The 17,541-nt window shown below is 45.8% G+C and overlaps 1 pseudogene; it reads left to right on the forward strand.

Moving 5' to 3' along the window:
- The first annotated feature begins 17,154 nt into the window (after positions 1-17,154).
- Positions 17,155-17,274, forward strand: LOC135051669 (5S ribosomal RNA; annotated as a pseudogene).
- Positions 17,275-17,541: the final 267 nt, after the last annotated feature.

The following is a 17,541-nucleotide window of genomic DNA, read 5'->3' on the forward strand; positions in this document are numbered from 1 at the left end:
AGTGGCCGACACAAACACCGGGCCCATCTAGGAGTGGCACTGCAGTGTCACGCAGGATGGCCCTTCCAAAAAACCCTCCCCAAACAGCACATGACGCAAAGAAAAAAAGAGGCGCAATGAGGTAGCTGTGTGAGTAAGATTAGCGACCCTAGTGGCCGACACAAACACCGGGCCCATCTAGGAGTGGCACTGCAGTGTCACGCAGGATGTCCCTTCCAAAAAACCCTCCCCAAACAGCACATGACGCAAAGAAAAAAAGAGGCGCAATGAGGTAGCTGTGTGAGTAAGATAAGCGACCCTAGTGGCCGACACAAACACCGGGCCCATCTAGGAGTGTCACTGCAGTGTCACGCAGGATGTCGCTTCCAAAAAACCCTCCCCAAACAGCACATGACGCAAAGAAAAAAAGAGGCGCAATGAGGTAGCTGTGTGAGTAAGATAAGCGACCCTAGTGGCCGACACAAACACCGGGCCCATCTAGGAGTGGCACTGCAGTGTCACGCAGGATGTCCCTTCCAAAAAACCCTCCCCAAACAGCACATGACGCAAAGAAAAAGAAAAGAAAAAAGAGGTGCAAGATGGAATTGTCCTTGGGCCCTCCCACCCACCCTTATGTTGTATAAACAAAACAGGACATGCACACTTTAACCAACCCATCATTTCAGTGACAGGGTCTGCCACACGACTGTGACTGATATGACGGGTTGGTTTGGACCCCCCCCCCAAAAAAGAAGCAATTAATCTCTCCTTGCACAAACTGGCTCTACAGAGGCAAGATGTCCACCTCATCATCACCCTCCGATATATCACCGTGTACATCCCCCTCCTCACAGATTATCAATTCGTCCCCACTGGAATCCACCATCTCAGCTCCCTGTGTACTTTGTGGAGGCAATTGCTGCTGGTCAATGTCTCCGCGGAGGAATTGATTATAATTCATTTTAATGAACATCATCTTCTCCACATTTTCTGGATGTAACCTCGTACGCCGATTGCTGACAAGGTGAGCGGCGGCACTAAACACTCTTTCGGAGTACACACTTGTGGGAGGGCAACTTAGGTAGAATAAAGCCAGTTTGTGCAAGGGCCTCCAAATTGCCTCTTTTTCCTGCCAGTATAAGTACGGACTGTGTGACTTGCCTACTTGGATGCGGTCACTCATATAATCCTCCACCATTCTATCAATGTTGAGAGAATCATATGCAGTGACAGTAGACGACATGTCCGTAATCGTTGTCAGGTCCTTCAGTCCGGACCAGATGTCAGCATCAGCAGTCGCTCCAGACTGCCCTGCATCACCGCCAGCGGGTGGGCTCGGAATTCTTAGCCTTTTCCGCGCACCCCCAGTTGCGGGAGAATGTGAAGGAGGAGATGTTGACAGGTCGCGTTCCGCTTGACTTGACAATTTTGTCACCAGCAGGTCTTTCAACCCCAGCAGACTTGTGTCTGCCGGAAAGAGAGATCCAAGGTAGGCTTTAAATCTAGGATCGAGCACGGTGGCCAAAATGTAGTGCTCTGATTTCAACAGATTGACCACCCGTGAATCCTTGTTAAGCGAATTAAGGGCTCCATCCACAAGTCCCACATGCCTAGCGGAATCGCTCCGTGTTAGCTCCTCCTTCAATGTCTCCAGCTTCTTCTGCAAAAGCCTGATGAGGGGAATGACCTGACTCAGGCTGGCAGTGTCTGAACTGACTTCACGTGTGGCAAGTTCAAAGGGCATCAGAACCTTGCACAACGTTGAAATCATTCTCCACTGCGCTTGAGACAGGTGCATTCCACCTACTATATCGTGCTCAATTGTATAGGCTTGAATGGCCTTTTGCTGCTCCTCCAACCTCTGAAGCATATAGAGGGTTGAATTCCACCTCGTTACCACTTCTTGCTTCAGATGATGGCAGGGCAGGTTCAGTAGTTTTTGGTGGTGCTCCAGTCTTCTGTACGTGGTGCCTGTACGCCGAAAGTGTCCCGCAATTCTTCTGGCCACCGACAGCATCTCTTGCACGCCCCTGTCGTTTTTTAAAAAATTCTGCACCACCAAATTCAAGGTATGTGCAAAACATGGGACGTGCTGGAATTTGCCCATATTTAATGCACACACAATATTGCTGGCGTTGTCCGATGCCACAAATCCACAGGAGAGTCCAATTGGGGTAAGCCATTCCGCGATGATCTTCCTCAGTTGCCGTAAGAGGTTTTCAGCTGTGTGCGTATTCTGGAAAGCGGTGATACAAAGCGTAGCCTGCCTAGGAAAGAGTTGGCGTTTGTGAGATGCTGCTACTGGTGCCGCCGCTGCTGTTCTTGCGGCGGGAGTCCATACATCTACCCAGTGGGCTGTCACAGTCATATAGTCCTCAGTCTGCCCTGCTCCACTTGTCCACATGTCCGTGGTTAAGTGGACATTGGGTACAACTGCATTTTTTAGGACACTGGTGAGTCTTTTTCTGACGTCCGTGTACATTCTCGGTATCGCCTGCCTAGAGAAGTGGAACCTAGATGGTATTTGGTAACGGGGGCACACTGCCTCAATAAATTGTCTAGTTCCCTGTGAACTAACGGCGGATACCGGACGCACGTCTAACACCAACATAGTTGTCAAGGCCTCAGTTATCCGCTTTGCAGCAGGATGACTGCTGTGATATTTCATCTTCCTCGCAAAGGACTGTTGAACAGTCAATTGCTTACTGGAAGTAGTACAAGTGGGCTTACGACTTCCCCTCTGGGATGACCATCGACTCCCAGCAGCAACAACAGCAGCGCCAGCAGCAGTAGGCGTTACACGCAAGGATGCATCGGAGAAATCCCAGGCAGGAGAGGACTCGTCAGAATTGCCAGTGACATTGCCTGCAGGACTATTGGCATTCCTGGGGAAGGAGGAAATTGACACTGAGGGAGTTGGTGGGGTGGTTTGCGTGAGCTTGGTTACAAGAGGAAGGGATTTACTGGTCAGTGGACTGCTTCCGCTGTCACCCAAAGTTTTTGAACTTGTCACTGACTTATTATGAATGCGCTGCAGGTGACGTATAAGGGAGGATGTTCCGAGGTGGTTAACGTCCTTACCCCTACTTATTACAGCTTGACAAAGGGAACACACGGCTTGACACCTGTTGTCCGCATTTCTGGTGAAATACTTCCACACCGAAGAGCTGATTTTTTTGGTATTTTCACCAGGCATGTCAACGGCCATATTCCTACCACGGACAACAGGTGTCTCCCCGGGTGCCTGACTTAAACAAACCACCTCACCATCAGAATCCTCCTGGTCAATTTCCTCCCCAGCGCCAGCAACACCCATATCCTCCTCATCCTGGTGTACTTCAACACTGACATCTTCAATCTGACTATCAGGAACTGGACTGCGGGTGCTCCTTCCATCACTTGCAGGGGGCGTGCAAATGGTGGAAGGCGCATGCTCTTCACGTCCAGTGTTGGGAAGGTCAGGCATCGCAACCGACACAATTGGAGTCGGACTCTCCTTGTGGATTTGGGATTTCGAAGAACGCACAGTTCTTTGCGGTGCTACTGCTTTTGCCAGCTTTAGTCTTTTCATTTTTCTAGCGAGAGGCAGAGTGCTTCCATCCTCATGTGAAGCTGAACCACTAGCCATGAACATAGGCCAGGGCCTCAGCCGTTCCTTGCCACTCCGTGTGGTAAATGGCATATTGGCAAGTTTACGCTTCTCCTCCGACAATTTTATTTTAGGTTTTGGAGTCCTTTTTTTACTGATATTTGGTGTTTTGGATTTGACATGCTCTGTACTATGACATTGGGCATCGGCCTTGGCAGACGACGTTGCTGGCATTTCATCGTCTCGGCCATGACTAGTGGCAGCAGCTTCAGCACGAGGTGGAAGTGGATCTTGATCTTTCCCTAATTTTGGAACCTCAACATTTTTGTTCTCCATATTTTAATAGGCACAACTAAAAGGCACCTCAGGTAAACAATGGAGATGGATGGATTGGATACTAGTATACAAGTATGGACGGGCTGCCGAGTGCCGACACAGAGGTAGCCACAGCCGTGAACTACCGCACTGTACTGTGTCTGCTGCTAATATATAGACTGGTTGATAAAGAGATAGTATACTCGTAACTAGTATGTATGTATAAAGAAAGAAAAAAAAACCACGGTTAGGTGGTATATACAATTATGGACGGGCTGCCGAGTGCCGACACAGAGGTAGCCACAGCCGTGAACTACCGCACTGTACTGTGTCTGCTGCTAATATATAGACTGGTTGATAAAGAGATAGTATACTCGTAACTAGTATGTATGTATAAAGAAAGAAAAAAAAAACACGGTTAGGTGGTATATACAATTATGGACGGGCTGCCGAGTGCCGACACAGAGGTAGCCACAGCCGTGAACTACCGCACTGTACTGTGTCTGCTGCTAATATATAGACTGGTTGATAAAGAGATAGTATACTCGTAACTAGTATGTATGTATAAAGAAAGAAAAAAAAACCACGGTTAGGTGGTATATACAATTATGGACGGGCTGCCGAGTGCCGACACAGAGGTAGCCACAGCCGTGAACTACCGCACTGTACTGTGTCTGCTGCTAATATATAGACTGGTTGATAAAGAGATAGTATACTCGTAACTAGTATGTATGTATAAAGAAAGAAAAAAAAACCACGGTTAGGTGGTATATACAATTATGGACGGGCTGCCGAGTGCCGACACAGAGGTAGCCACAGCCGTGAACTACCGCACTGTACTGTGTCTGCTGCTAATATAGACTGGTTGATAAAGAGATAGTATACTCGTAACTAGTATGTATGTATAAAGAAAGAAAAAAAAACCACGGTTAGGTGGTATATACAATTATGGACGGGCTGCCGAGTGCCGACACAGAGGTAGCCACAGCCGTGAACTACCGCACTGTACTGTGTCTGCTGCTAATATATAGACTGGTTGATAAAGAGATAGTATACTCGTAACTAGTATGTATGTATAAAGAAAGAAAAAAAAACCACGGTTAGGTGGTATATACAATTATGGACGGGCTGCCGAGTGCCGACACAGAGGTAGCCACAGCCGTGAACTACCGCACTGTACTGTGTCTGCTGCTAATATATAGACTGGTTGATAAAGAGATAGTATACTCGTAACTAGTATGTATGTATAAAGAAAGAAAAAAAAACCACGGTTAGGTGGTATATACAATTATGGACGGGCTGCCGAGTGCCGACACAGAGGTAGCCACAGCCGTGAACTACCGCACTGTACTGTGTCTGCTGCTAATATATAGACTGGTTGATAAAGAGATAGTATACTCGTAACTAGTATGTATGTATAAAGAAAGAAAAAAAAACCACGGTTAGGTGGTATATACAATTATGGACGGGCTGCCGAGTGCCGACACAGAGGTAGCCACAGCCGTGAACTACCGCACTGTACTGTGTCTGCTGCTAATATAGACTGGTTGATAAAGAGATAGTATACTCGTAACTAGTATGACTATAAAGAAAGAAAAAAAACCACGGTTAGGTGGTATATACAATTATGGACGGGCTGCCGAGTGCCGACACAGAGGTAGCCACAGCCGTGAACTACCGCACTGTACTGTGTCTGCTGCTAATATAGACTGGTTGATAAAGAGATAGTATACTACTAATATTATATATACTGATGGTCAGGTCACTGGTCATTAGTCACACTGGCAGTGGCACTCCTGCAGCAAAAGTGTGCACTGTTTAATTTTAATATAATATTATGTACTCCTGGCTCCTGCTATAACCTATAACTGGCACTGCAGTGCTCCCCAGTCTCCCCCACAATTATAAGCTGTGTGAGCTGAGCACAGTCAGATATATATATACATTGATGCAGCACACTGGGCTGAGCAGTGCACACAGATATGGTATGTGACTGAGTCACTGTGTGTATCGTTTTTTTCAGGCAGAGAACGGATATATTAAATAAAGCAAACAACTGCACTGTCTGGTGGTCACTGTGGTCGTCATTCACTAAACTCTGCACTCTCTTCTACAGTATCACAGCCTCAGGTCAATCTCTCTCTCTCTCTCTCAACCCTAATCTAAATGGAGAGGACGCCAGCCACGTCCTCTCCCTATCAATCTCAATGCACGTGTGAAAATGGCGGCGACGCGCGGCTCCTTATATAGAATCCGAGTCTCGCGATAGAATCCGAGCCTCGCGAGAATCCGACAGCGTCATGATGACGTTCGGGCGCGCTCGGGTTAACCGAGCAAGGCGGGAAGATCCGAGTCGCTCGGACCCGTGAAAAAAAACATGAAGTTCGGGCGGGTTCGGATTCAGAGAAACCGAACCCGCTCATCTCTACCGCCGGGCCGCCACCTTGCAGACACACTGGGCCTTGGAGAGAGGAGAGCGCAGCATGCGCCTCTCCTCTCCTGCCTGCGAGTCCCGAGTCCGGCAGCGGCGGCGTGCACTGAGCCGGTTCGTGAGCCAATCAGAGCTCGCGGATCGGCAGCCAATCAGGAGCCACTGCTGCCGGACCGCAAGCCCTGATTGGCTCGCGGACCGGTGCCAGTTCACCAGACCGGACTGAGGGCAGGAGAGGGACAGGAGGAGCGCGTGCTGCGCTCTCCTCTCCCCAGCAGAAGATAGTGCCAGTCCCAGGCAGCAGCAACAACGGTAAGTTGCACTGCTGGGGCATATCTGGCACTCTGGGGGCATGTGTATCTGGCACTGTGGGGGCATATCTGGCACTGTGGGGACATATCTGGCTCTCTGGAGGCATGCATATCTTGAACTGTGGGGGCATGTATATCTGGCACTGTGGATGCATATCTGGCACTGTGGGGATATATCTGGCTCTCTGGAGGCATGTATATCTGGCACTGTGGGGGCATGTATATCTGGCACTGTGGGGGCATGTATATCTGGCACAGTGGGGGCATATCTGGCACTGTGGGGGCATATCTGGCACTGTGGGTGTATATCTGGCACTGTGGGGGCATGTGTATCTGGCACTGTGGGGGCATGTGTATCTGGCACTGTGGGGGCATGTATATCTGACACTGTGGGGGCATATCTGGCACTGTGGGGGCATGTATATCTGGCACTGTTGGGGCATGTATATCTGGCACTGTTGGGGCATGTATATCTGGCACTGTGGGGGCATATCTGGCACTGTGGGGGCATATCTGGCACTGTGGGGGCATGTGTATCTGGCACTGTGGGAGCATGTGTATCTGGCACTGTGGGGGCATGTATATCTGGCACTGTGGGGGCAATCTGGCACTGTGGGGGCATATCTGGCACTGTGGGGGCATGTATATCTGGCACTGTTGGGGCATGTATATCTGGCACTGTGGGGGCATGTATATCTGGCACTGTGGGGGCATATCTGGCACTGTGGGGGCATATCTGGCACTGTGGGGGCATGTATATCTGGCACTGTTGGGGCATGTATATCTGGCACTGTGGGGGCATATATGTATCTGGCACTGTGGGGCATGTGTATCTGGCACTGTGGGTGCATATGTGTATCTGGCGCAGTGGGGGCATATGTGTATCTGGCGCAGTGGGGGCATATCTGGCACTGTGGGGGCATATGTGTATCTGACACTCTAGGGCAATGTGTATCTGGCACTGTGGGGGCATATATGGCACTACTGGGGGCATTTGTGTATCTAGCACCATGGGGCATTTGTGCATCTGGCACTGTAGGAGCATATCTGGCACGGTGGGGGCGTGTCTGGCACGGTGGGGGCATATGTGTATCTGGCACTAATGGTGTCATAAGTGTATCTGGCCCCCCATATGTGTATCACGCCCCCATTTTCATTGGCCACGCCCCATGTGGCATTTGACCACACCCATTTTTCCAGCGAGTGCACACAGTACCTCTAAGACATTTTTTCTACGTACACCACAGTATTACTTATTACGTAAAATCAAGACGCTGTTGTAAAAATCAGTGGTTGAGTGGTGGTTGATATCGGTTACAGCCACATGTTCTGTTGCCCTAAATCCCTTCCCTGGAGGTTGCCTATTGTCATCTCCTCCTGTGCACAGTCTATGGTGGCGCACGGCCTCACACACAGACAGCAGGGCGATTGTAAAACCGACGTATGTGTTACGTATACCAGGCTATGAGTCCTGGCATAGTGTACTGTAGCGGGCACACACCTGCTTCACAAATTTTATGGAGGCGCACACCAGCCGCGGATACCGGGGAGCGATGATCCCGCTACCCGTACACAGAAGGGGAAGCCTGCAGGAGCACAATCATGTGGGTAGCAGGAGGGTATGCGCCCACTACCAGTAGATATAAATGCCGGATCCGTCGGAGTCAGCGGGCTATTGTAATGTGGGTGCTACGCTGTGGCGCGATGCATATTTATCATGGCAGCGCCAAGACAAGATTTAAAGTGACACATCTGTAGCAGGTGGCTATAGTCCTCCCATACCTTCCACTGTATATTACACAGCAGCAGCAGTATACACCCATCTCTCCTGGGTCACTAGCGGCTGGGCTGGCACACAGTCTATAAACAGTATATATATATATATATATAAATGTATGTATATCGTTCACGCCTTCGCAACGTTGGCCAGATGTGACCATCTTTTGCACTAATACAGAAGTTGTTGTTTTATCAAAATCCAGAGTGCTGCTGTCTTCTTGTCTTTTGTACTATCATCTGCTGCGGTGGGCAATACACAAAAGCCGGCATGCCCTATATACTGTATGCTTAGGGAAGTTCTTAACTGGTTACCTTCGCAGTAGAACTATATATATAAGTCGCAGGGTGCGGCACTCCAAGCATATAAGAAGAACACATCAGTGCTGCCATTGATGTGTTCTTATACTCTTGGAGTGGCGCATTCTGGGACTTTTTTATATATATATATATATACATATATATATATATATATATATATATACACATCTAAACCTCTCCCTAATCATAACCCCAATACAGTACCTTAACCCAAACTGATAAGCCAACCCTAATATCCTTCCTATCCCAAATACCCTAACCAAAATCGCTAAAGCAACCCTAATACCCTATCCAGAGCCGGATTAAGAGGGGGGCCCCGGGGATAAGTACCCCCGGCCCCCTTTTTTAAAAGGGCCCCCCACCGCAGATCGGATCTGTGTTCCGATCTGCGGTATTGCGCTGCGCTCCCTGGAGCTGGCGCTACGCGTAGCCGCAGGACAGCTCAGCGATTGCTGTCCCTGATGGCTCTGGCTCCCCTGCATTGAAAAGGCTGGCGCCGCGGCCTCACGCAGGGAGTGACTGTAAAGAGAAGGACAGCTGAGCGACGGCTCAGCTGTCCAATAATCTGAGGAGCAGCAGCCTGCGGCTCAGTCATTGGCTGGGCGCGCAGGCTGCAGGGAAGAAGGAGGACGGCGCGTGGAGGCAGCAGCCAGCACCGAGTCTCAGCCAGCACTCCTAAGCAGAAGATTATCTGTGGCTGTGCAGCCTGCCAGGAACAAAAGTACATAAAAAACGTAAGGCTGGCTGTATTATGTACTGGGTTTTTATATATATATATATATATATATACATACACACACACACATGTGTGTGTATGTATGTATATATATATATATATACACGTGTGTGTGTGTATATATATATATATATATATATATATGTGTGTGTGTGTGTGTGTGTGTATATATATATATATATATATATATGTGTGTGTGTGTACATATATATATAAATATATATATATATATATATATATATATACTGTAAGGTGGCATTCCCAGCTGCCTTGTACTGTAATAAACTTGCACTGGTGCCTCCCAGTGCCGAGCTCTGGCCAACAAGTAGATCCACCAGGGCGGCATGCCACACAACTTGTAATAAAAGACTCTTAAGGTGGGTACACACTGGTAGATATATCTGCCGATCAATTGATCGGCAGATATATCTATGGACGGATCGGGCAGTGTGTTGAGCATACACACTGCCTGATCCGTCGGGGACTGACGTCATGAACTGGGTGGGCGTGTACACACGCCCGCCCAGTTCAGCTGTCAATCACCGCCGGCCGCCGCAGCATGTGTACGGGTGGTCGGCCGAACGCCCGTACACACACAGCAACGCGCCAATATATTGGTAGATATGTTGGCCGTCGGCTGTGCTGCGGGGCCGACGCAATACGTCTGTGAACAAGGGAGTTCACAGACGTATCGGCCATACACACTGGCCGACGGACCCGTGATATATCGGCCGTTCAAGAGAACGGCCGATATATTGGCCAGTGTGTACCCACCTTATGTCCCGTTAATGTCAATGTTTCAGAACTTTTTACTTATGTTCTTGCGTCAGCATCCTGACAAAAGAACATAAGTAAAAGAACATAAGTAAAAGAACATAAGTAAAAAGTTCTGAAATGTTGACATCAACGGGACTAAGAATCTTTTATTACAAGTCTTCTTGAGTGCCGCACATATACAACTGTCAAGGCGCACACATGCGCACACACTCCGTTTATGTATATATTTGTATTATGGTTTTAATGTTAGACCTCAGGGCCCCCCTGTCCTAAGTACCCCGGGCCCCCCGAAGTCTTAATCCAGCTCTGACCCTATCCCTAATATCCTAACCCAGACTGAATGGCCCTATTCGGTTCTTATTTGCCGTCAGATTCTATGTGTAGAAACTGTATTTGGTGTAGCACAAACATTTATCAAGTGGGTTGAGTATTGGGGGGGGGGGGGGGGGGGGGGCGCTGAAGATTTGCCTAGGTTGCTGAGAAACCTTGCACCGGCCCTGGGTAAATGATCTATAGCAGGCATTCCCAACCACGGTCCTCAAGGCACACCAACAGTGCAGGTTTTAGTGATATCCAGGCTGCAGCACAGATGGTTAAATCAAAATAACTGAGCTACTAATAGAGTCACCTGTGCTGAAGCCTGGATATCACTAAAATCTGCAATGTTAGTGTGCCTTGAGGACCGCGATTGGGAATGCATGATCTATAGCAGAGGTTCTCAAACTCGGTCCTCGGGGGCACACACAGTGCATGTTTTGCAGGTCTCCTCACAGAATCGCAAGTGAAATAATTAGCTCCACCTGTGGACCTTTTAAAATGTGTCAGTGAGTAATTAATACACCTGTGCACCTGCTGGGTTACCTGCAAAACTTGCACTGTGTGTGCCCCCGAGGACCGAGTTTGAGAACCTCTGATCTATAGTATAGAATAGCACAGATAATATGTACAGAAGTGGCTAGGAGCATCAGATTTGCTAAGCAAACCAAACTCAAATATATCATATTCATTTGACAACTTTTACAAACATACAGTATGCTTTCCCCTTCCCCAACGGGGTATTCGCATACATCAGTGGTTCTGAACCTCGGTCCTCAAGTACCCCCAACAGTTCATGTTTTCCAGGTTACCAAGCAGGTGAACAGGTGTTCATTACTCACAGACACATTTTAAAAGACCCAGAGGTGGAGCAAATTATTTCCCTTGCAATCCCATGAGGAGACCTGGAAAACATGAACCATTAGGGTTACTTGAGGACCGCGGTTGAGAACCACTGGCATACATTATTACTGCAAAATTAGTTTTCATTTCTTTGCATTATGACTTTTTAAACATTGTTGCAGCAATGTAATTGTATTCACATAAATGGATGTACTTGAGACATAGTAATCCAAACAGATGTACAGTATGCTGCTTCCATCATCATTATTATCAGTGTGTGATGGGGTTTTAGCACCTACAAGTCAGACTCCTGCAGACAAGTGCAATATCATTGTGCGGTTTTCATTTTAGTTAGTTTGCATTTACATGTGCTTGACATGCAATTACTATACTTTCACCACATCTGCACTCCCACTGCCCACCTCTACATGCCCATTCCAGCCCCAATTCCGGACCCCAGTTGTACCCATATTGAGAGTCATTTTTGGCTGAAAAAAGACACCCAATGTGAAAAGATGTGCAAAAAATAGTGCAGGTTGTGGATCAAAAAGATTGTGTATTACAATTACACCCAACTCTGAATAAGACCCATAGGGCGAGATTCAAATGAATTTGTGGCCAGCAGCCACTAGATGGCACCCAACGGAGATATTGAAATGTAACTCCGTTCTACAATCTACATTTCAGCTCGCACCCCGTCGGGGGTGGAGAGCTGAAATGTGTGAAAAAAAAAGTGATCCGTTTAGGTGTCCAAACAGCACTTTTTCCAATCGCGCCCATTAGATTAGCCAGGTTTAGCCGATTTACTCTGCTATACCCGACACTAATGGGCACGATTAGGGGATGTCAATTGTATACAGCCCCCTGTGATCTTCCATCTTTTTAGATGGGAGATTGGGGGCGATAACTTTGGAATTTCCTCCATTGTGTCTACCATGCTTAGAAATTTGTATGCTACCAAGATAACATTGGTAACATTGGGTTAATTGTGAAATAAACTGTATTTTAAAATGTGCAGGACTGTTAAAAATCTTCTCTCAGACTCTTTGAAGGTATGAAGTCTCTACACAAGGATATGTTTCACACACTCTTTGCTGCTATTTCCTGTCATTACCCATAATATCTTTCCTTGAAGATTTTTGTAGTGGTTTTTAGCATTTTTTTTATTCTTTTAGTTCTTAAATTATGTTTTCCAACAGTATGAGTTATCAACTAAACAGCAACAAGATCTAACAGCCAAAGTAGCAACTTCTATTCAGAGATGAAAGATCTGCACATAACATACATTAAAGTTAATTTTAACTAATAAGTATTCTGCTCTGACACTTTCTCAGAAAGGACGTGTTACATTTTCTTGATTCTAGTAGAATATTCTGGACCAAAAATGCAAATGTGGACATACTGTCTATATTTGTATGAAGTGAATGTGGAACAGATTGTTTAAGAATGGAGACTTTCGGTTCTGCTGGCCTCCATGCCACACTGCTTAACTGCCCTTGCAGTCAACACCTCTGGGTCCATGCATGGAGAAGTTCCTGTCACTGCACCTGATGGGGAAACACCAGAGACAGCCCACTGACAGACAGTTCACTGAATCCAATATGGCTACGGCTGACTGTCTACCATCCCCTGCAGATGCAGAGCCCCTATCCACTGCCACTCTCCTCTGCCCCCACTTTAGATGTTCTGGAGACTGTGAGTACCCTAATCCTATAGTGGACATAGTTAAGGCCATTAAAGAGACCTGCTTTTATAAGCAATCACATTTGTTCAGGCTATTATTGAGGTAGAGTTAAGTGCAGCAGATTAAACATTGTCACTCTGATGCTGCGCATAGGTTGGGGGAGGTTTTTCAAGATATGCTCCTTTCCTTGGCTAATTTCTTTGATATTTGTCATTTTTGTATGTATATTAAACTAAAAATTCCATTTCCTCTTTTTTTTTCAATGTGCCTACTTTTGCAACATTTCAGTCTTATATTGTGTCTGTATTTATTTCATTTGGAAAAGGAAAATTCTCAATAAAGGAATGTTTAAAAAAAAAGAATGTCAAAAAAGGTTAACTGCATCCATATTTTACAAAAAGAGCACTTGCCTCTCTTGCAAAACAGTGTTAAAATAGCTGACATTGCACTGTATTATAAGAGGTTATTCTGATATTTGATGCAATACCACTAACGGGGGAATTCAATTAGACACTGTAATTTACTGCAGCTTATTGATCCCCCCAGGGCTATTCAATTGTCCCCAATGCCGGCAGTCATCAGGGATTGTTTTTTTCACCTGCCTGAGACAGGCAAAAAAAAAAATCCCTGATAAGCAGCCCAATAAGTCTCCCTTTCGCGGCCGCGAAAACACATAAGTCCAAGATCTTATCCCGGATCCTATATGTTTTTGACCAAAAATTTAATTTTCAGGTGAAAATATAGGCTATAATTGAATTGCCTGAAGACAAAGGTTGGCAAATGATTATTGGGACTAATTGAATTTGCCCAAAAGGGTTTGTGTGAACATAGTATAAAATTATATAGCCTGTACTCATTGGTGTTCCACAAGGTTATCATCACCAGGGGTTGGCTGGCAACTTTTGGCCTGGGGGGAAATTGCAAGCAAGTGGCTCAGCTTTTCTACCAGTGCAAGCAACAAAAATATATGTTATTGTAAGAACATACCGTTGATAACGGTGTTTCTCATAAGTCCACAGGATCCACAGGATAACTATGGGATATGATGGAGCGACAGCGGATTTGCACCAATCGATCAAAGCTTTCTGGCCTCCCAGGATGCAACAGGCCCATCCGTATATCCCCACCTACTGACTCGGCAAATCAGTTGTATTCCAAATCACAAGGCAGGAGCATCATGTAGAGCCCTAATCAGGCGAGAAGAACACATATGCACACCCTTCCGTACAAGAAGGAAGAGGTTAGTGAGTAGAAGGATCCTCAAATCAGGTGCATCAGGGTGGGATCCCTGTGGATACTGTAGACTTAGGAGAAATACTGTTATCAATGGTAAGTTCTTACCATAACGTATATTTCTCGGGCAGGGTACACAGGTTATCCACAGGATAACAATGAGATTTCCCAAAGCAATTTAGTGGTGGGGTGACTCCTGATTGGACAGGGGAACCCTTCGCCCGAATTCAGCATCATAAGATGCAAAGGCATTATGTCTAATGAATGTGTTAATGGAAGACTATGTGGCTGCCTTACATATCTGTTCTGCTGAAGCACCACGCTGTGCTGCCCATGAAGGACCTACCTTACGAGTAGAGTGAGCAGAGTCATTAGCTGGAACAGGGAGATCAGCTTGAGAATATGCTTCTGAAATCATCATTCAAAGCCATGTTGCCAGCGTCTGTTTACTAGCAGGCCATCCTCTCTTGTAAAATCCGTAGAGAATGAAAAGAGAATCTGTCTTTCTGATGGCACTTGTACAATCCACATAGATCCTTAATGCACGGACTACATCCAGCGATGCATCTCGCACAGAAAGTCACAGTACCTGAAAAGCCAGGACTACAATTTCTTCATTAAGGTGGAATTTAGACACCACCTTCGGAAGATACAGTACCAAGATCTAGTCCTGAGAACTGCTCTATCTGGATAAAAAATCAGAATGACATGACAGCGCTCCTAAATCTGATACTCTTCTAGATGATGCCATAGTCAATAGAAAGAGCACTTTAGCTGTCAACCATTTAAGATCCACTTTATTAAGTGGTTCAAATGAGGCAACTTGAAGGGCTTTCAGGACTAAACATTAGTCTCACAGCACTGTAGGCAGAACAAACAGAGGTTGAATGCGCAGCATTCCCTGGATAAAAGTATGCACATCCTCTAAATTGGCAATTTTCTTTTGGAACCATACAGTCAATGCCGATACTTGCACTCTCAAGAAAGCCACCTTCAAACCCTTATCCATTCCTGCCTGAAGGAATGTTAAGACCCTGGAAACGCTGAAAGATTTAGGGTCCACCTTTCCTTCACTGCACCAATGAATATAGGCCTGCCATATTCGGTGATAAATGCGAGCTGAGGAAGGTTTCCTTGCTCTGAGCATAGTTTTAATTACCTGTTGTGAGAATCCTCTTGACTTCACGATAGAGGTTTTAATAGCCATGCCATCAAAGACAGTCGATCCAGATGTCTGTGATAACAAGGACCTTGCATCAGTAGGTCTGGACGTTGAGGGAGCAGAAATGGGGCATCCATCGACATTCTCTGCAGATCCGAATACCAATGCCTTCTTGCCAATCCGGAGCTATTAGTATCATGGCACCCCTTCCTTGCTTTATTTTCCTCACCACCCTGGGTAATAGGGTGATCGGAGGAAACAAATAAGCCAGATGAAAGTCCCATCTCACCGACAAGGCGTCCTCAAAGATTGCTCTGGGATCCTTTGTTCTTGACCCGTATGTGGGCACTTTGTTGTTCAGACGGGACACCATGAGATCTATCTCTGGCAACCAACATTTGTCTACTAGAGTCTCGAACACCTCTGGGTGTAGAGCCCATTCACTTGCTTGAAGTCCGCTTCCCAGTTTAGGACTCCCGGGACGAACACTGCAGACAAGGCTGGATGATGAAGTTCTGCCCACTTTAGCATGTGACTTACCTGCTTTATTGCTTTTTGGATGCGAGTTCCTCCCTGATGGTTGAGGTATGCTACTACCGTCGCATTGTCAGAGCGTATCTGGACTTTCTGCGTGAATGGATACCATTTGACTGTGTAGCAAGTCCTGAATCCTTGACTGTACCTTGGATATCTTGTTCTGAGGTAAAATTAGTCTCGAAAGAAAAGGCTAATGGGAACCGCACAAGTTCAAAATTTTAAGCTGATAGTGACCTCTGAAAAACTGAATTATTCCTGAATTGCTTCTTAATATAGCAACCATATGTAAATGGAAAATTAGTCCCTGTACATATACTTGTTGCTTTCAGTTGTGCTCCCTTGAGTCCAAAAAGTTATCAACCGAAAAAACCAAACAAAGAAGTATTGGAAAGTAGACTCTTTTTTGGGAGCACTCTAATTCAGAGGTTAAAATTGTAACATATCACTGGTAAAATCATTTTTATTAGGTAAATATTTAAGTTGAATTTGAGGAGTATAAATATTTGTGTGAAATAGCCTTGCGAACATATGAAAATAAATTATTAATCATAAGTGATCACAATATCACAATTTGCGAATTGCCGGAAGTTAATAGCTATAGTACCAGGAGTAAATCAACATTGCACATTATTTCTCATGTAGAATGTGACCATCATTTATTCAGCATGTATCCATTATGGATCATTTAGGCCGCAGAGAATTAAATCATTGGTCATATGAAACCAAGTACCTCGTGGCATTTGTCTAGGTGACAGTCGATTTTGAATATTGTAGCTCATATAATACTGTGTAAATTTACTGCTATATGTGCAGCTTGTGTGGAGTAATTACACTCAGCACTTATACATAGTGTATTCTGATATGGTCATATTGGTGTCTCCTAAGTTTTCTCTATGAGTAAAAAGCAAATCCTATGTGTGGATGCTGTGTGGTTTTGAATAATTTTCCCACACAGTAGGTTTTCTACTCATCTGTGTACCTTTATCATTGTGCCTGACGTGTCACGTAGTGACTAAGTCAGGTGATTGCATCTATTCTCATACGTTTTTTGGCATTTGTGCCATATATGTCTATAAAATTTACCAATGTGGATATACTGTGATTACACTACAAAAACATAGGTCACCAAAAAAGGCGAGCTCAATAATTGCGGTCATACCTCACTGGAGATGCCCAATCTCTTCTGACCTTGGAAGCTAAGCAGTGAAAGGCCGGGTTAGTAATAGGATGGGAGACCACCTCTGAACACCCTGGTACTGCAATAAATTGGCTCCCAAATCGACTGTCACCTAGACAAATGCCACGAGGTACTCGGTTTCATATGACCAATTATTTAATTCTCTGCGGCCTAAATGATCCATAATGGATACATGCAGAATAAATGATGGTCACATTCTACATGAGAAATAATGTGCAATGTTGATTTACTCCTGGTACTATAGCTATTATCTTCCTGCAATTCGCAAATTGTGATATTGTGATCACTTATGATTAATAATTTATTTTCGTATGTTCGCGAGGCTATTTCACAC

Source organism: Pseudophryne corroboree, chromosome 2 (genome assembly GCF_028390025.1).
Source record: "Pseudophryne corroboree isolate aPseCor3 chromosome 2, aPseCor3.hap2, whole genome shotgun sequence".
NCBI classification, from domain to species: Eukaryota; Metazoa; Chordata; class Amphibia; order Anura; family Myobatrachidae; genus Pseudophryne; species Pseudophryne corroboree.